The sequence below is a fragment of the Rhinopithecus roxellana genome, chromosome 13 (genome assembly GCF_007565055.1).
Source record: "Rhinopithecus roxellana isolate Shanxi Qingling chromosome 13, ASM756505v1, whole genome shotgun sequence".
In the NCBI taxonomy this organism is placed as follows: Eukaryota; Metazoa; Chordata; class Mammalia; order Primates; family Cercopithecidae; genus Rhinopithecus; species Rhinopithecus roxellana.
In genome coordinates this window covers 111,725,495-111,747,288 of record NC_044561.1, presented here as the reverse complement: position 1 = coordinate 111,747,288, position 21,794 = coordinate 111,725,495, and positions in this window count along the sequence as shown.

Genomic DNA, 21,794 nt, shown 5'->3' with positions numbered 1-21,794 from the left:
AGTTAATGGGTGCAGCACACCAACACAGCACATGTATACATATGTAACCTGCATGTTGTGCACATGTACCCTAGAACTTAAAGTATAATAAAATAATAATAATAATAATAATAACAATAATGGCGGAGCAAGATGGCCGAATAGGAACAACTCCAGTCTCCAACTCCCAGCGCGAGCGACACAGAAGACCGGTGATTTCTGCATTTTCAACTGAGGTACTGGGGTCATCTCACTAGGGAGTGCCGGACAATCGGTGCTGGTCAGCTGCTGCAGCCTGACCAGCAAGAGCTGAAGCAGGGCGAGGCATCGCCTCACCTGGAAGCGCAAGGGGGAAGGGGATCCGTTTTCCTAGCCAGGGGAACTGAGACACACAACACCTGGAAAATCGGGTAACTCCCACCCCAATACTGCGCTGTAAGCATACAGGCATTCCAGGAGAATATATCCCACACCTGGCCGGGAGGGTCCCACGCCCACGAAGCCTCCCTCACTGCTAACACAGCAGTCTGCCGCGATCTATCCGCAAGGCAGCAGCGAGGCTGGGGGAGGGGCGCCCGCCATTGCTGAGGCTTAAGTAGGTAAACAAAGCCGCTGGGAAGCTCGAACTGGGTGGAGCTCACAGCAGCTCAAGGAAGCCTGCCTGTCTCTGTAGTCTCCACCTCTGGGGACAGCGCACAGCTGAAGACCAACAGGGGAAGTAGCGGGAGCCGGTGCAGACGCGAACGACCCTGTCTGACAGCTTTGGGGAGAGCCGCGGATCTCCCAACGCGGAGGTTGAGATCTGAGAACGGACAGACTGCCTGCTCAGGTGTGTCCCTGACCCCTGAGTAGCCTAGCTGGGAGAAATCCCCCACTAGGGGCAGTCTGACACCCCACACCTCACAGGGTGGAGTACACCCCTGAGAGGACACTTCCAAAAGAAGAATCAGACAGGTACACTCGCTGTTCAGCAATATTCTATCTTCGGCAACCTCTGCTGCTGATACCCAGGCAAACAGGGTCTGGAGTGGACCTCAAGCAATCTCCAACAGACCAACAGAGAGTCCTTCTGACTGTCAGAAGGAAAACTATCAAACAGGAAGGACACCTATACCAAAACCCCATCAGTTCGTCACCACCATCAAAGACCAGAGACAGATAAAACCACAAAGATGGGGAAGAAGCAGGGCAGAAAAGCTGGAAATTCAAAAAATAAGAGCGCATCTCCCCCTGCAAAGGAGCGCAGCCCATCACCAGCAACGGATCAAAGCTGGTCAGAGAATGACTTGGACGAGAGGAGAGAAGAAGGCTTCAGTCCATCAAACTTATCAGAGCTAAAGGAGGAATTACGTACCCAGCGCAAAGAAACTAAAAATCTTGAAAAAAGAGTGGAAGAATTGACAGCTAGACTCATTAATGCAGAGAAGATCATAAACGAAATGACAGAGATGAAAACCATGACACGAGAAATACGTGACAAATGCACAAGCTTCAGTAACCGACTCGATCAACTGGAAGAAAGAGTATCAGCGATTGAAGATCAAATGAATGAAATGAAGCGAGAAGAGAAACCAAAAGAAAAAAGAAGAAAAAGAAATGAGCAAAGCCTGCAAGAAGTATGGGATTACGTAAAAAGACCAAATCTACGTCTGATTGGGGTGCCTGAAAGTGAGGGGGAAAATGGAACCAAGTTGGAAAACACTCTTCAGGATATCATCCAGGAGAACTTCCCCAACCTAGTAGGGCAGGCCAACATTCAAATTCAGGAAATACAGAGAACGCCACAAAGATACTCCTCCAGAAGAGCAACTCCAAGACACATAATTGCCAGATTCACCAAAGTTGAAATGAAGGAAAAAATCTTAAGGGCAGCCAGAGAGAAAGGTCGGGTCACCCACAAAGGGAAGCCCATCAGACTAACAGCAGATCTCTCGGCAGAAACTCTACAAGCCAGAAGAGAGTGGGGGCCAATATTCAACGTTCTTAAAGAAAAGAATTTTAAACCCAGAATTTCATATCCAGCCAAACTAAGTTTCATAAGTGAAGGAGAAATAAAATCCTTTACAGATAAGCAAATGCTTAGAGATTTTGTCACCACCAGGCCTGCCTTACAAGAGACCCTGAAGGAAGCCCTAAACATGGAAAGGAACAACCGGTACCAGCCATCGCAAAAACTTGGCAAAATGTAAAGACCATCGAGGCTAGGAAGAAACTGCATCAACTAACGAGCAAAATAACCAGTTAATATCATAATGGCAGGATCAAGTTCACACATAACAATATTAACCTTAAATGTTAATGGACTAAATGCTCCAATTAAAAGACACAGACTGGCAAACTGGATAAAGAGTCAAGACCCATCAGTCTGCTGTATTCAGAAGACCCATCTCACATGCAGAGACATACATAGGCTCAAAATAAAGGGATGGAGGAAGATCTACCAAGCAAATGGAGAACAAAAAAAAGCAGGGGTTGCAATCCTAGTCTCTGATAAAACAGACTTTAAACCATCAAAGATCAAAAGAGACAAAGAAGGCCATTACATAATGGTAAAGGGATCAATTCAACAGGAAGAGCTAACTCTCCTAAATATATATGCACCCAATACAGGAGCACCCAGATTCATAAAGCAAGTCCTTAGAGACTTACAAAGAGACTTAGACTCCCATACAATAATAATGGGAGACTTCAACACTCCGCTGTCAACATTAGACAGATCAACGAGACAGAAAGTTAACAAGGATATCCAGGAATTGAACTCATCTCTGCACCAAGCGGACCTAATAGACATCTATAGAACTCTCCACCCCAAATCAACAGAATATACATTCTTCTCAGCACCACATCGCACTTATTCCAAAATTGACCACATAATTGGAAGTAAAGTACTCCTCAGCAAATGTAAAAGAACAGAAATTATAACAAACTGTCTCTCAGACCACAGTGCAATCAAACTAGAACTCAGGACTAAGAAACTCAATCAAAACCGCTCAACTACATGGAAACTGAACAACCTGCTCCTGAATGACTACTGGGTACATAACGAAATGAAAGCGGAAATAAAGATGTTCTTTGAAACCAATGAGAACAAAGATACAACATACCAGAATCTCTGGGACACATTTAAAGCAGTGTGTAGAGGGAAATTTATAGCACTAAATGCCCACAAGAGAAAGCAGGAAAGATCTAAAATTGACACTCTAACATCACAATTAAAAGAACTAGAGAGGCAAGAGCAATCACATTCAAAAGCTAGCAGAAGGCAAGAAATAACTAAGATCAGAGCAGAACTGAAGGAGATAGAGACACAAAAAACCCTCCAAAAAATCAATGAATCCAGGAGTTGGTTTTTTGAAAAGATCAACAAAATTGACAGACCGCTAGCAAGGCTAATAAAGAAAAAAAGAGAGAGGAATCAAATAGATGCAATAAAAAATGATAAAGGGGATATCACCACTGACCCCACAGAAATACAAACTACCATCAGAGAATACTATAAACGCCTCTACGCAAATCAACTAGAAAATCTAGAAGAAATGGATAATTTCCTGGACACTTACACTCTCCCAAGGCTAAACCAGGAAGAAGTTGAATCCCTGAATAGACCAATAGTAGGCTCTGAAATTGAGGCAACAATTAATAGCCTACCCACCAAAAAAAGTCCAGGACCAGATGGATTCACAGCTGAATTCTACCAGAGGTACAAGGAGGAGCTGGTACCATTCCTTCTGAAACTATTCCAATCAATAGAAAAAGAGGGAATCCTCCCTAACTCATTTTATGAGGCCAACATCATCCTGATACCAAAGCCTGGCAGAGACACAACAAAAAAAGAGAATTTTAGACCAATATCCCTGATGAACATTGATGCAAAAATCCTCAATAAAATACTGGCAAACCGGATTCAGCAGCACATCAAAAAGCTTATCCACCATGATCAAGTGGGCTTCATCCCTGGGATGCAAGGCTGGTTCAACATTCGCAAATCAATAAACGTAATCCAGCATATAAACAGAACCAAAGACAAGAACCACATGATTGTCTCAATAGATGCAGAAAAGGCTTTTGACAAAATTCAACAGCCCTTCATGCTAAAAACGCTCAATAAATTCGGTATTGATGGAACGTACCTCAAAATAATAAGAGCTATTTATGACAAACCCACAGCTAATATCATACTGAATGGGCAAAAACTGGAAAAATTCCCTTTGAAAACTGGCACAAGACAGGGATGCCCTCTCTCACCACTCCTATTCAACATAGTGTTGGAAGTTCTGGCTAGGGCAATCAGGCAAGAGAAAGAAATCAAGGGTATCCAGTTAGGAAAAGAAGAAGTCAAATTGTCCCTGTTTGCAGATGACATGATTGTATATTTAGAAAACCCCATCGTCTCAGCCCAAAATCTCCTTAAGCTGATAAGCAACTTCAGCAAAGTCTCAGGATACAAAATTAATGTGCAAAAATCACAAGCATTCTTATACACCAGCAACAGACAAGCAGAGAGCCAAATCAGGAATGAACTTCCATTCACAATTGCTTCAAAGAGAATAAAATACCTAGGAATCCAGCTTACAAGGGATGTAAAGGACCTCTTCAAGGAGAACTACAAACCACTGCTCAGTGAAATCAAAGAGGACACAAACAAATGGAAGAACATACCATGCTCATGGATAGGAAGAATCAATATCGTGAAAATGGCCATACTCCCCAAGGTTATTTATAGATTCAATGCCATCCCCATCAAGCTACCAATGAGTTTCTTCACAGAATTGGAAAAAGCTGCTTTAAAGTTCATATGGAACCAAAAAAGAGCCCGCATTGCCAAGACAATCCTAAGTCAAAAGGACAAAGCTGGAGGCGTCACGCTACCTGACTTCAAACTATACTACAAGGCTACAGTAACCAAAACAGCATGGTACTGGTACCAAAACAGAGATATAGACCAATGGAACAGAACAGAGTCCTCAGAAATAATACCGCACATCTACAGCCATCTGATCTTTGACAAACCTGAGAGAAACAAGAAATGGGGAAAGGATTCCCTATTTAATAAATGGTGCTGGGAAAATTGGCTAGCCATAAGTAGAAAGCTGAAACTGGATCCTTTCCTTACCCCTTATACGAAGATTAATTCAAGATGGATTAGAGACTTAAATGTTAGACCTAATACCATAAAAACCCTAGAAGAAAATCTAGGTAGTACCATTCAGGACATAGGCATGGGCAAGGACTTCATGTCTAAAACACCAAAAGCAACGGCAGCAAAAGCCAAAATTGACAAATGGGATCTAATTAAACTAAAGAGCTTTTGCACAGCAAAAGAAACTACCATCAGAGTGAACAGGCAACCTACAGAATGGGAGAAAATTTTTGCAACCTACTCATCTGACAAAGGGCTAATATCCAGAATCTACAAAGAACTCAAACAAATATACGAGAAAAAAACAAACAACCCCATCAAAAAGTGGGGAAAGGATATGAACAGACATTTCTCAAAAGAAGATATTCATACAGCCAACAGACACATGAAAAAATGCTCATCATCACTGGCCATCAGAGAAATGCAAATCAAAACCACAATGAGATACCATCTCACACCAGTTAGAATGGCAATCATTAAGAAGTCAGGAAACAACAGGTGTTGGAGAGGATGTGGAGAAATAGGAACACTTTTACACTGTTGGTGGGATTGTAAACTAGTTCAACCATTATGGAAAACAGTATGGCAATTCCTCAAGGATCTAGAACTAGATGTACCATATGACCCAGCCATCCCACTACTGGGTATATACCCAAAGGATTATAAATTAGTCTACTACAAAGACACATGTACACGTATGTTTATTGCGGCACTATTCACAATAGCAAAGACTTGGAATCAACCCAAATGTCCATCTGTGACAGACTGGATTAAGAAAATGTGGCACATATACACCATGGAATACTATGCAGCCATAAAAAAGGATGAGTTTGCGTCCTTTGTAGGGACATGGATGCAGCTGGAAACCATCATTCTTAGCAAACTATCACAAGAAGAGAAAACCAAACACCGCATGTTCTCACTCATAGGTGGGAACTGAACAATGAGATCACTTGGACTCGGGAAGGGGAACATCACACACTGGGGTCTATCATGGGGAGGGGGGAGGGGGGAGGAGGGAGGGATTGCATTGGGGAGTTATACATGATATAAATGATGAATTGATGGGTGCTGACGAGTTGATGGGTGCAGCACACCAACATGGCATAAGTTTACATATGTAACAAACCTGCACGTTATGCACATGTACCCTAGAACTTAAAGTATAATAATAAAAAAAAAAAAAATAAAATAAAATAAAATAAAAAAAAATAATAATAATAATAACAATAATAATAATAATATACAGGACATGTCAAAGCTTGGGCTGACTATATAGATTCAATCTCATCAAATACTCTGATCTGGTGGCCAGAAGACAGCATTCACAATATGAATGTTATTAATATTAGTAGATACATAAAGTTTAAAAGGCAGGAGTCCTATTCTCACCTCTGCATATAGCTGGCACACCCTAATTCTGCAGGTTCAACTCAGGGCACCAGCCTCCAAGAACTCACCAGGGAACAGAAATAGATTAGGCTGGAAAATGCAAGACAGAAGGTGGACATGATGAATACATTCTAAAAGTCAGTGAACTGCCCTGTGAGAAAAGAAGCAAAGTCCATGGATGAGAGTTACAGAAAGGTGAATGTCTTTCAGCCTCTGAGACATCCAACAACAGCTTACATGGTTTTGGAGGGAGGATGCTTCACATCCTGGGAGAGTCCAGGCAAAGCCCAGGAATACTTTGACGAGACAGGAGAGAATAATTCAGGGAGTGGGAAAGGCATTAGAAGCAATCATCTCTAAGGCATTTCTCAATCTGCAATGTTAAGACCTCTGTTCCCCAATCAATTTTTCAGATAATTCATCATAAAATGTTAAATACAACTCTATATTTATATATATATATAAAATATTCTCAAGATGAGTCCCCTCTCTAGGGCACTATTTTCCAAAATGACTTCCCTGGACTACCAACCCCTAAAGGGTGCTAACAAGAGTAACACAAGAATTCCACAGGGAAACACTTGGGGTTCACTGAACTAGAGGTGCTTCTTTCACGCAGGACTTATCAGAGCCTCTAATACGTCAATATGCATGGCAAACCTCCAAGATAGGGTGGAGATAGAACATGCCATGTCCTCAATTTCAGTACACTGCAGAACCCTTTGTTGTTGCCTGTGTAACATTGAGTGGAACTACAGCACCACCAGCTACAGCTTGAAAGGTGCTAATAAAAAAGGAGAAGCACACTGTGTCCTGCAGCCTCAGCCCTGGGATAAAGCTGCTAGATTCAAACCCTGACCACTGCATGTACATTCTGTTAGATATATCAGCCTCACTTCTGTAAGCCTCAGCTTTCTCATACAGAATAGAATAATAGTAATACCCACCTCAAACGGTTACTGTATTAAATAAGATAAGGATAAAGTACTGAGCACAGTGACCAACATGTGGAACTTAGTAAATGTTAGATATTTCTGTTACTGCTGATAATTCCCATTCAGTTCCACCCTTGTAGAAAAATATGGCCTGTTTCCCTTGTGCCTCATTTGCCTTTTGATTCATCCCTCGACAGCCCATGGAGGAAGATCTGGTAGTCCAAGACGTCCTTGATGAAGTATCAGAGTCTAAATAAGAAAAAGAAACCACTGAACACTTAAAACAGAGGGACTTCAATGCCAGGAATCTGTCACATGGGTAATGGAATTGCTGAGAGGCCAAACAAGGGCCAGTGAGTCAACCCAGAGATAAACAACAGCAGGAGATCACCACCACCGCTAGGCCAGAGGGTCAGAGGAGAGGTGGGAGGACCACGAACAAGGGTCTTCTGCCAGAAGCTAGGACCACAGGAGGTCACCTTCAGGGTCTGGATCCACAGAGGAGACCAGCTACTCCTGAAGACATTATCTGAGTCAGACAGGAGAGGGAAACAGAGACTTTCCCAGCTCCTCCTGTCTCCATCCTCCCCTCCACTGTCCTCCACTCCCCACCAGTGCTTCCCAGTGGATCCCAGCTGAAGCCACCTGACCTGGGAGACTGGGAAACACAGCCCCCTGCTGGCAAGATGAACGGGCTGTGGGCCAACAATGAATGTGACTTTGCCCCTGAGAGTGTGCAGCCTCCTGAACAGTCAGGGGTGGCAGATTCCCTTTAGCCAAAGCAAAGCCTGTGGTTCTGTTGACCAGCTGTGAAAAAAGGAGACAGTCCACATCCAGCTGTTCCTGCCTTCCTAGGAGGGGTCTCACCCACCCTTCTCCAGCAGGCCAGCTGGGCAGCTGCAGGAGGGTGGGCAGCAGTCACTCCAGAGAGACCCTCCTCCAGGGCATCTCAGGCCTTCGCTGCCAACACTGACGGCAAGAGATGCTCCCCAGCCCCAAGGCAGGACCAGGAAAGGCTGTGCCGATCTTGGAGCTCCTCCGGTGTTTGCTGCCCCGTAGTTATTTTTATATCACATTTCCTCACATTATGGCAATTTACATACTTCAGCAGAGCACATGAGTGTCCAAAACACAAACCAGGAACAATAACACATCACCAGGAGCTTCGCAGAAACCCCAACCCAGAGGAGGTTTCGGAAATCAGTTGCTAAAACAAGTGGTTCCCTCATCCCGAGTGGGAGAATTCTCAGCAACACTTGACAATAAGTGGACGTGATGAGGACCACACAGCACCACAATTCCCGCCGGATTGCATATTGAAAGCTGCATTCAGCGCGCGGAGCCCATCAGAGCAGGCATTGTTGCGATGAATACGAAGGGATTGCAGAGTGAATTGCTGCTTCATTGCCAAGTGCTTCCGATTCCCTGCTCCTGCCATCTGTGTCCTCCGGAAGACACACAGAAGTAAAGGTCCAAACGGGGGCTGGCTACAGTCTGGTGAGGAGGGTAGCTCCCCAGGCAAGGGGAGCCCTAAGGAAGATGAGTGGGAGCATAGGTAGGGGTCAGAGGAGTGCAAGAAAATTCATTGTCTCTGCATGGTCAAGTTCTAGACTTACAGAAATCTAAACACATGATCAGATGTAGGACCCTCAAACCCACTCAAGCATTAACAACCCCACTCTCAGAAACCCAAACACCAGCACTCACATACGGACATGCACACACACACACATACACACACACACACTCATACACATTCATTCATTTATTTAACAAATAGTGTTTACTCTGTACCAGTGACTATGCTAAGTACATGGCCCCTATCTTCTTGGAGTTTACCTTCAGACACACAACACACGTACACACACAAGCACACACACATATACACACAGACCCATATATAGAAACACAGACATGCAGACACATGTACGCACGCACACAGACACACATGCACACACATAAGCACACAGACAGGTCACTTATAAACAAGCCTGACTGAGATACTCATGCTTTCCCTCTAGTCCCACTCATTCACATGCACGCACTTCATGCATAGTTACAACCAAAATGCAACACCAGCCAGAGGGAAGAGGACGAAACAATTAATTGTCTAGTTGTGCTTTAATTCTGAAAACATGGCTCTCTTTTAACTCAGAGGTTGTCAGTCCAAGACTGTTGTTCTTACCAAGAGCTGGATGTGTCTTTAGTCCATCTATTTGATAGTTCTATATTTAACACTTTTAATTGCTAATATTTCCAATCTGGGTTTTTTTTGTTTGTTTTTGTTTGTTTGTTTGTTTTTTTGACGGTGTCTGGCTCTGTTGCCCAGGCTGGAGTGCGATGGCCGGATCTCAGCTCACTGCAAGCTCCGCCTCCCGGGTTTACGCCATTCTCCTGCCTCAGCCTCCCGAGTAGCTGGGACTACAGGCGCCCGCCACCTTGCCCGGCTAGTTTTTTGTATTTTTTAGTAGAGACGGGGTTTCACCGAGTTAGCCAGGATGGTCTCAATCTCCTGACCTCGTGATCCGCCCGTCTCGGCCTCCCAAAGTGCTGGGATTACAGGCTTGAGCCACAGCGCCCGGCCCCAATCTGGGTTTAAAATACTGCAGTAAGGCCAGACACGATGATTCATGCCTGTAATCCCAACACTTTGGGAGGCCAAGGTGAGAGGATCCCTTGAGCCCAGGAGTTCAAGACCAGCCAGGGCAACATAGTGAGACCTTGTCCATACAAAAAATAAAAAAATAAAAAAATTAGCGAAGGGTGGTGGCACACACCTGTGGTCTCAGCTACTTGGGAGGCTGAGGTGGGAGGATTGCCTGGGCCCAGGAGGTAGAAGCTACAGTGAGCTGTGTTCACACCACTGCACTCCAGCCTGGGCAGCAGAGTGAGACTCTGTCTCACTAAAATAACATAACATAACATAACATAACACAACATGTTGCTGTGATATGGCACCTGGTAATGGAAATATAGCTCAGAGAGCAATTATCCTCTATGGTATAATGCAGCATAATGGAAGGACATTGGCCCCATGAAATTATCCAGGCAGAGCTCTCCCAGGTTCTCCAACTGCTATTTAACAATGGCAGCAAAAACAAAAATAATGATAGCTAACATTTATTGAGTACTCTCTGTATGCAAGGCAGTGTGCTTAAAGCTTCGCATGGAACATTCACATTTCATTCTTGCAACAATCCCATGAAGAGAGTACTGTCATTATGCCCATTCTGCAGATGATGAAATTGAAGTGTGGCAAGGTTAGCCAGCAGGTCCAGTGACACCAGCTCACTGGTAGTGGAGTCAGTAGTTAAATCCAGGCAAACTGACCGTAGAACTTGATTACTCTTTATATGCAGCTATTGCTACAAAATGAATCAGTTCAATGTCATTATGGCCCTTGTGTCTTCTGGGCACTGACTGGGATCAGCCAGGCAGCTCTTGCTTAAGGTCTCTCACAGGCAAGGACTACGATGAGGCAAATGAGGCACTCACCTTGAGCGCATATTCTAAAGGGATGCCAAAGAAACTCAGTCATTGAGATAAATAATATTTCAATTGATACTTTTTAAAAATCAAAACTAATGCAAAACATCTGTGAACAGAACATCAAAATTTTAAAGACAGGGTCAGCATTACTGGCGTTTCCTTTTGCCCCAGGCTTCTCTGTGGTTGGCTTAGCACTGTTGCCCCTTCTCACTGTTCCTGCCCCCAGTCCCTGCCCTTTCTCAGGCAGCCAGAAACAGCTGAAGGTCCACTCACTTATGGCAGGTGCCCAGACTGGGAAGATTTAAATGGCTGGGCTCTGGGACAGCTGGGGTTCCTTGGGCATCTGTATATCTACATGATCTCCCCACACGGTCCCTTCAGATGGCAGCTTCAGGGCAGCTGGATTTCTTACACAGAGGTCCAAGGCATCAAGGGTTGTGTCTTGAGAGAGAGCCAGGTGGAAGCTGTATATCTTTTTTTTTTTTTTTTTTTTTTTTTTGAGATGGAGTCTCACTCTGTCACCCAGGCTGGAGTACAGTGGCACAATCTCAGCTCACTGCAACCTCTACCTCCTGGGTTCAAGTGATTCTCCTGCCTCAGCCTCCCAAGTAGCTGGGATTACAGGCGTGCACCACCATGTTTGGCTAATTTTTGTATTTTTAGTAGAGATGGGGTTTCATACTATTGGTCAGGTTGGTCTCGAACTCCTGACCTCATGACCTGTCCGCATTGGCCACCTAAAGTGCAGGGATTACAGGCATGAGCCACCACACCCGGCCAAAGCTGTATCTCTTATGACCCAGCCTCGGAAGCCCAGAGCATCAATTCCATAGGATGCTGTTCATTAGAAGTGAATGACTAAAGCCAGTCTATATTCAAGGGGAGGGATAAAGCCCCCACCTCCTGATTTGACACATGTTCTACAACCACCATGTTCTCAAACCACTGCCCTGGGAATGGGGCATCCCTCTTTCTCTATGCTGGAACCCATAGTGAGCCAGCTGCCCCCTGCTGCCACCCAATAAGGTGTCCACTTAGGTCACATATTGTTTAAGTGTGAGTACATCTGTGTCAAATCCTAGGTGCACCAATGGGAGTTTGCCACCCATATGAGTATCTGGCCAGGAGAACATCCAAATTTCAGAGTGTGGCATTAACCTTTCAGGGCTGTACTCCCAAGTACTGCCGTGCTTCCTTTCTTATCACCAGGTTAATTTGGGAGGTGCCAGCAATTTTTTTTCAGCCTAATTACCCATCAGCTATTGTTGATCTAACCAGAGAGTCAGGATTTTTTTTTTTTTTTTTTTTGTCATTGTGAACGCTGGTGGAGAGGAAGGTCTCCTGTCCTTGAGGGATAGTAGAGAGTGTCTTTGAATTTAGATGAGTATCATTGAAATTCCCTTGGTATCACCTCCAGCAAAGACCTACTGCTAATATGGCTCTTTAATCTTTCTTGAGCATCTTATTTTGTCCATCCATAAAATGGGTGCAGTAATGCCAGTTGTATAGTTTTATGGTATAAAGATGAAATAAGCCAAGCCTGAAATAAGGTGTAAACAGTACAGTATGTAACAGATTCTCCATAATCGTTAGGACTTCTTTTCTTCAATCACCTTGATCCTATTTCTTCCCATCCCTGCCTTGTCCAAAGTTTTTGTGTCTAGCACAAGGATCTCAGCAGCAGAACTGCAAAATTATTTCAGACATGGAAATGACACCATCATATTAGAAGTGCTTTTATCAGAATCTAAAAAAGGAAAACAAGCCACAAGCAAAGAGAGTTTATCCCAGGAAATTGGCTGTAATGCTGATGAAAAGACTGAGAAACCAAACAGAGAGGAAACCCAGAGACTGACAACAGCAGGAAGCTGCTACCACCCAGAGACAGAGGGAGGAGGTGGGGTTACTAGGAGCCAGGGGCCACGCTCATGCGTAGAAAGTGTCCCCTAACAACAGGAGCCATCAAAGAAGCACAGATGCTACCACCTTAAGATGCAGAGGGGGAGAAGTATCCTGGCCTCTCTCTTCCTCTAATCCTCTAATTTCCCATCAGCACCTCCTATTGGCTAAGCCCAGCCAGAAACCAGTTAATGTGGGAGTCTGGAAAAGGCAGCCTGCAGGTGTCGGTCCCCCTGTGACACAGAACATAGCAAGGAAGGATAAGGGATGAATCAGAGCAAACTGGTCAGGCACAGCACAGCACAGCACCCATGAAGTTCAGTGATGGGTAATGGTGATGATACATACATGAATTTTAACTAAAATTACTATGTAATAACCAAGCTCCATGATGTCATTTAACCCTCACTATTGCCTATGGACCAACAGGTTTTGTTATCCCCATAGAGATGAAGAAACTGGTGATCAGAGAGGTTAAGTTCTTTATTCAAGCTCACAAAACTAATAGGAATGAAGTCAAGATACCATTCCAAGCAATCTATCCCAAGATCCTATGCTCAGAATCATTCTATTCAGAACCAGATCATGCACTTTGGAGTCAAAATGGCTTGAATTCCAGGTCCCTCATTCTCTACCCTGCATGTTCCTGTGTTCTCAGGTTCCTCATCTGCAAAATACAGATAACAGTGGCTACATCTACAGGGCTGTTGCAAAGAATGAATGAGATCAACTGCATTTAGTAAGTACTCAGAAGTGTTTTTATTTTCATACTGCTGCTCCTCTGTGAAAATTCAAGATCCTGTTCAAAGAAGAGAAAGGATTCAAGGTTGCAGGGAACCTGTGAGGAAGGAGTTAAAAATCAAAGATGGCTGCAAGGAAAACCTACCCTGAGATTGATGATTGGTGTGTCTGTGGCACATACTGTCAGACAACTCCCACATCCCCTTGGCACCCCAAAGATCCCACAGCTGCAATGGACCATTCTCATCCATTAAGAAGTTTCCTCCTCAAGCACCTGTATCTTTCTACATATGGCTACACACTTCCTGAATAACATGCTCAGCCAGCGTGTGTGATAGCCCAGGAATACAAGAGATGCCAGAGGGTTAAGACAAAGAGGAGTGTGTCTCAACCAATGAGAGGCAGGAGCTAGAGGAAAATGCCCCAACTTCTTTGCCCCTTGGTGAGTATTTATGATGTATGTCAAACATATGTTCAGAGGGACCCCAACAGAACTGAGCCCCAGTTGCCCAAAGTGCTACCCGGTCAATGACACACTCACTGATGACACTCTCCACCTTCCCCATTCCCTCATTCCCTGTACTTCCCAGGATCACCTCCCAAACAAACTACTGCCCCCAAATCTTATCTCAGTGTCTGCTTTTGGAAGAACCTAAACCAAGATATTGCTCCTTTATACTTTTCCCTACTTCCCAGCCACCGCTGTCTCCCTGGGATAAGCAGGAGTGAGAAACCACTCTATCCAGTCAGTACTTCATCCTATCTTTGGTACAGAAAAAATGGCAGTCTGTTCTGAGAAACAATAGCAGTCTGTATGATCTGATGGAGATCATAAAAATGCCCAAGCCCAACAGGCTACAAATCTGCCCTTCTCCAGTGGATGCTCTCAAGGACTCTGCATCTTGGGGCTAGCTCTGTGTTGGGTCAGATACTCACTACAGCTCTTCCCCTAGCAAAAGGAAAAAAATTGCATATACACACTCAGAACTCAGTGGGATCCCCTGTAGAGTCAGGCTTCCGTCCCTGCAAATTATTTTTTGCTAATCAATATGTTTAATAAATAATATTCCAGTTGATTTCATTACTGGCAATACACAAATCAATAGAAGGTTATTGCATGATAACTTCCCATTGATATTGTAATCCTTCTGATTTAATAAATGTTGCTTTTCTGAGGATTGCTGTTTGCATTAGAAATTGAAGGAAGAAAGACAAAAAAAAATAATAATTCCATTGCAAAGCCAAGGCTGCAGCCTAATAAGAAAGTGGCACAGGAGTAAGTGGGGGCTCTTCAGCTTCTGTCTACCTTGGCCTGAGTCACAGCCCAGCCCTGCCCAATTCTTTGTTAGCCTCTTTGGTTGGACTCCAGAACAGAATGAAGGAAAAGTCTTGGCTAGAAGGCTTTCCAAACACCCCTTTGCAAGGGTGTAACCTTTATTTTCCTTTGCAAATCCTGGCCAGGAACTCCTTTATGAATGAAAACCCCAAACAGGATGAAGATAAATGGTGTCAAACGATAACCTTGGAGGTTCAAATCTGCTCTCAAATCCTGATGTGCCAAAGCCACAGGGAACCTTGGCTATTGTCTAGTGCAGAATTTCAATTATTAGGCCATGAGTAATAGCATCAGAATCACTGAGAAAACTTATTATAATGCAGATTCCTATAGCCCCAATCCCAGAAATGATGGATCAGTATGGCTCATATAGGGCCTGGGAAAATGCATGTTTTTAATATCGATGCATAAAACATTATTAAACTTTAAAAGACAATCATGACTCTTATGCAAATATAAAATGAAAATACATTGAAGATGTTTAACCTATTAATTAACTATGGAATCTGTAAGATGTTATGATGGGTTCAAAAGATAACTCAAGGTATCACACTTTTATAGTTGATTCAGTTCATGCTGAAATGAATTTACAAATAGATATACAACTGGCTTTGAGAGTGCTGAAGAGGGATTATCCCTGTATCACCAGATAAAATGTGCATGTCTATGAGCAGCTATCATTTGCACTGCTTTCAGTTAACTATAACTTACAAAGGTGTAAAAAAGCTCAAAGATATTAAAGATCACTGAACCCTTATAGAATCTGTTAAATCTAGCCTAAAGCTGACTCCTCCCTACATATTTTAAGTCCAGCCTAAAGTTTTCTCAGTACATCGTGAACTATAACCTAAACAGAATTGTAAACAGACTGTAGCGTACTCTTCTGCCAGTCACTGAGTTTTGGCCAATCAAATGTGGCAAATTGTTTAAACCATGTTCAAATGAGGCAAACACTGAGCTCTAACGAATCTGGCTGTTTCTGACCTCACTCCTATTTTCTGTGTATCACTTTCCTTTTCCCGTCCACAAATCTTCCACCATGTGGCTGCACTGGACTCTCTGAGCCTACTCTGGCTTGGGAGGCTGCCCAGTTCATGAATCATTCTTTGCTCAATTAAACTCTCATTTAACTTGGTTGAAGTTTTCTTTTAACAAATCAGATTGCCCATAAGGGTACCAGAATGCAATTCTGACTCTCAGTACTTAGAATCAGATCAAATTCCACAAGTAAAGGACACAGTCCTTGACAAGACTGCCTTAAGACACCAGCCACAAGCTTGAAAGTCCCCAGCCTACCCACACTTCTGACCAACTAGCTACAAATTCAGAGGTTCCTTCAGATTCAATAATTCACTGGAACAGCCTACAGAACTCAGGAAAGTGCTATAATTATGATTAGAGCTTTATTACATAGGATTAAATCAGGACCAGCCAAGAGAAGAGACCAGACCCACAGTATGAAGTATGGGAGGGCTTCAAACACAAGGTTTCCATGTCCTCAGGACATGTTGCCTTCTTAGCACATAGATGTGTATCACCAACCAGGGAAGTTCACCTGAGCTCCAATGTCCAGAGTTTTTACTGGGATTTCACTATGGATTGAATGAATCATTGACCATGTGGCTGAACTCAGTCTCTAACCCGCCTCCACTCCCCAGAAGTCAAACTGACATCACTTCACTAAAAGCTCCAACATCTTAATCACATGGTTGGTCTTTCTGGTATGGCCAGCTCCCATCCAGGGACCACCATTAGTCACTTCATTAGCATGAAGCCAGATGTGTCTGAGATGCCATTCATGAATAACAAACACATTCTCAACAGTCCAGAAATTCCAAGGGATTAGAGGCTCCCTCCCCAAAACAAGGAGCAAAGGCCAAATTCTTTATTACACAACAGGTGTGTTAGACACCTTGATTTCTATTAAAAATGCCCAGTTATATTTTGGTCCATTTCAAATAAGTTAATGTTTTCTCTATAATAAATACAGAAAACTATACAAATCACAAATGAATAGTTTGCAGAATCTTCAAAAGTGAACACACCCATGTAACCAATACCCAGGTCAAGAAATGGAGCACGATTAGCACCCCAGAAAAAAAATCCCTACTGTCACTACTCCCCCAGGGGTAATCACTATTCCAATTGCTAACATCATAGATGCCTCTTGTCAATTTTGCTAACTCCCTATAAATGTAATCATTCAGTAAATTTGTGTCTGGGCATCTTTTACTCAACATCCTCTCTGTGGGTATAGTTATAACTTGTTCATTCATATTGCCATATAGTTTCACATTATGTGGAAGACACACACTATTCAGGAATAAAGTCAAGTTGGGGAATTGGATGTGTTCCAGCACCAGCCTTCTCCCCACTTTACAGAAGCCAAAACCACATTACCAAGCAGGCAATGTGATTGTTCAAGACAGAAACCTCATTTGAGCAGAGGCTGCTGTTATCTCAAGGATTATCAAAGCCCTCATGGTCAGGGGTCAAATCAGGGCAGCTTGGGACAGAACTGCCCATCCCAATTAGTAAGACTAAAGCTGGTAGTCAGAGGGCAGGGCAGCTGAGCAAAGATGGCAAGATGTGGGGGAAGAACAAAGGAGAAAAGCAAAGGATGGAAGATAGGAGAGAGAAAGGGCAAAGGGAAAGGAGGGGGAAGGAAAAGCAACAGAGTGAAAAAGGGAAGACATGAAGAGACTTAAAGTGAAAAGGTGGGATTGGGAAAAAGGGAAAGAAAGCAGAAGGGAGGGACAGGCTCAGATCAGAGATGAGGGCTCCTGACATCCCCAACACTCCACCCTGTGAATGTGGGAGCTATCACCCCCCTGGAACTCTCCTCATTTCCCTGGATCGCCCATGGGGTCTGTCATCTCTGCATCCATCCAGTAACTAGGTCACACCCACACTTGAGGGGAACCCTGGGGATGATGTTCTTCTGCCCAGTCCACTGGGGAGCCAATATTGTACAGAAACTCAGTGCTGCCATCCAGGGTCTAATTGCCTCCCTGAAGGTAAAATGTGCTCTCTCTGCCTGAGTAGAAAGCACGGGACAAAGCACTCATGCTCACCTCTGACTCCTACAAAAATGTAGATGCCCAAACACTCTCTCAGACATGAGAAGAAGAGTCAAAGGAAGGAAGACGCATTTACTGAGTGGCTACTATACATTTACTTGAGTGTCAGACACTGTCTCAGGGACTTCCCCTAAAAATTGAGCTTAAGATAGGTTGAGATGCTTGCTAGGGTAGAATAAGATTAAGGAGAGCTTGACCTCAAAAGCTGTGTGAATCCAGGGTCCATTTGTATGCATGTGTGTGTATGAGGGTGCATGATTTTAGTATAGCATAGCATGCCTGGGCCTGGCTGGCTAAACCTCAATTCAGACTTCAATACTAACTAGACAAGTGAACTTGGGAGAATCTATTGATTTCCCTGGATCTCAGATTCTTTATTTATAATAGGAGGATAATAATAGTTTTTACCTCATGGAGTCATTGTGAGGAAGACATGATAACATACAAGTAAAGTGCTTAAGAATGTTCTTCGCACATAACGTCTTTACTTTGAGTTATCATTATTGCTATCTCCATTTTTATTATTTTTATTATCTTAATTGCCATCAATATCTTCAATACTACTACACAATATCAGTCTAGATAAATCTGGGGAGTCCCTCAGCACCCATCAATCAGTGTGTAAAGCCATTCCTTGGTACTCCCCAAAGCCCAGGCCAAGTGGAAACCAAACCCCAAGCAAAGCAGGCCCTGAGTAGGGGAGGTGCCTGTGTGCAGCCCCACTTATTCCACTTGTTCTGTCTCTACTTCTCTTTAGCTTCACTACATAAATTGACCAAGGTAGCCATGCCAGGTCCAAGCTGCCTCTTGTCCCTTTAGTTCAGCTTCTATAGCTAACTGGTTCAATAATTATTCTCTAATTCATAATTGCTAAGAGAAGATCTAGATGACCCAATGTATCCCTTCCAGCTATGCTGGACAAGTCAATGTATTAGTTCGTTTTCACACTGCTGATACAGACATACCCAAGTCTGGGAAGAAAAAGAGATTTAATTGGACTTACAGTTCCACATGGCTGAGGAGGCTTCAGAATCATGGTGGGAAGTGAAAGGCACTTCTTACATGGTGGCGGCAAGAGAAAAAATGAGGAAGAAGCAAAAGCAGAAACCCCTGATAAATCTATCAGGTCTCATGAGACTTATTCACTATCACAAGAACAGCACAGGAAAGACTGGCCCCCATGACTCAATTACCTCCCCCTGGGCCCCTCCCACAACACATGGGAATTCTGGGAGATATAATTCAAGTAGAGATCTTGGCAGAGACACAGCCAAACCATGTTATTCTGCCCCTGGCCCCTCCAAATCTCATGTCCTCACATTTTGAAACCAATCATGCCTTCCCAACAATCCCCCAAAGTCTTAATTCATTTCAATATTAACCTGAAAGTCCACAGTCCAAAGTCTCATCTGAGACAAGACAAGTCCCTTCCACCTATGAGCCTGTAAAATCAAAAGCAAGCTAGTTACTTCCTAGATACAAAGGAGAGGTACAGGTGTTGAGTAAATACAACCATTCCAAATGGGAGAAATTGGCCAAAACAAAGGAGTTAAAGGGCCCATGCAAGTCTGAAATTCAGCAGGGCAGTCAAATCCCAGAGCTCCAAAATGATCTCCTTTGACTCAAGGTCTCACATCCAGGTCATGCTGATGCAAGAGGAGGGTTCCCATGGTCTTGGGTAGCTCTGCCCCTGTGGTTTTGCAGGGTACAGCCTCTCTCCTGGGTGCTTTCACAGGCTGGGGTTGAGTGTGTGCAGCTTTTCCAGGTGCACGGTGCAAGCTGTCGATGGATCTACCATTCTAGAGTCTGGAGGACAGTGGCCCTCTTCTCACAGCTCCACTAGGCAGTGCCCCAACAGGGACTCTGTGTGGGGGCTCCAACCCCACATTTCCCTTCTGCACTGCCCTAGCAGAGGTTCTCCTTGAGGGCCCCACCCCTACAGCAAACTTTTGCCAGGGCATCCAGGCATTTCCACACATCTTCTGAAATCTAGGCAGAGGTTCCCAAACCTCATTTCTTGACTTATGTGCACCCACAGGCTCAACACCACATGGAAGCTGTCAAGGCTTGAGGCTTCCACCCTCTGAAACCACAGCCTGAACTCTACCTTGGCCCCTTTCAGCCATGGCTGGAGTGGCTGGAACACAGGACACCAAGTCCCTAGGCTGCACACAGCATGGAGACTGTGAGCCCAGTCCACAAAACCACTTTTTCCTCCTGGACCTCCAGGCCTGTGATGGGAGGAGCTGCAGTGAAAGTCTCTGACATGGCCTGGAGACATTTTCCCCATGGTCTTGGGGATTAACATTAGGCTTCTTGCTACTGATGCAAATTTCTGCAGCTGGCTTGAATTTCTCCTCAAAAAATGAGTTTTTCTTTTCTACCACATTGTCAGGCTGCAAATTTTCTGAATTTTTGTGCTCTTTTTCTTTTTAAAATGGAATGTTCTTAATAGTACCCAAGTCACCTTTTGAGTGCTTTGCTCCTTAGAAATTTCTTCCTACAGATACCCTAAATCATCTCTCTCAAGTTCAAAGTTCCACAAATCTCTAGGGAAGGGGCAAAACGCTACCAGTCTCTTTGCTAAAACATAACAACAGTCACCTTTGCTCCAGTTCCCAACAAGTTCCTCATCTCCATCTGAGATCCCCTCAGCCTGGACCTTACTGTTCATATCACTATCAGCATTTTTCTCAAAGCCATTCAACAAATCTCTAGGAGGTTCCAAACTTTCCCACATTTTCCTGTCTTCTTCTGAGCCCTCCAAACTATTCCAATCTCTGCCTGTTACCCAGTTCCAAAGTCGCTTCGACATTTTTGGGTATCTTTTCAGCAATACCCCACTCTACTGACACCAATGTACTGTATTAGTCCATTTTCATGCTGCTGATAAAGACATACCCAAGTCTGGGAAGAAAAAGAGGTTTAATTGGACTTACAGTTCCACGTGGCTGGGAAGGTCTCAGAATCATGGCAGGAGGCAAAAGGCTCTTCTTACCTGGTGGCAGCAAGAGATAAAATGAGGACGAAGCAAAAGCAGAAACCCCTGATAACCCATCAGATCTTGTGAGACTTATTCACTACCACGAGAATGACACAGGAAAGACCCGCCCCCATGATTCAATTACCTCTCACTGGGTCCCTCCCACAACATGTGTGAATTCTGGGAGATACAATTTAAATTGAGATTTCAGTGGGGACACAGCCAAACCATATCACATAACTAACTCACCAAGTCGTATGTGAACTGCCTTTTAGTTCGTGAATCTAGTGTGGGCCCAGTGGAGTCATTCTATGAGAGGACAATAGAGCAGGTATGCAGAAAGGAGGAGAGGAGGCCTACTCTGCAGAGCCCAAATGCACTTCAGTTCTTTTCTCAGTTTTCTGCATAGTCTATCTTTAGGTAGTTGATGCTGTTTGTACCAAGGCTTGATCTCCTTGCCCAGGCTGGTACATCCATCACCTGGCTTCTGCGCACAGGGCTAGCCTCCTTGCCTTAAGGTAGTGTCAATTCTATAAAGTTCTTTATACACCAGAGTTCCCTATGGGATCAGGCCACAGCTCGTTTTTACCTAGAGACCACATCCTCTCTTAGCACCATCTCCTGCCCTGCCCTTCTTCCCTCAGCTCCTTTTCCCAAGAATGCTTCGTCATTACATCATTTGCCCAAGAAACCCTGCCTCAGGCTCTGCTTCTAGGCAGCCTGAGCTAAGATACCTTACAATTTATCTTCTCACTTCAGCTGCTCTGACCGGATTTCTATCTCCTGCCAATGAGAGCTCTGGGGCACTTCTTTAACTAGT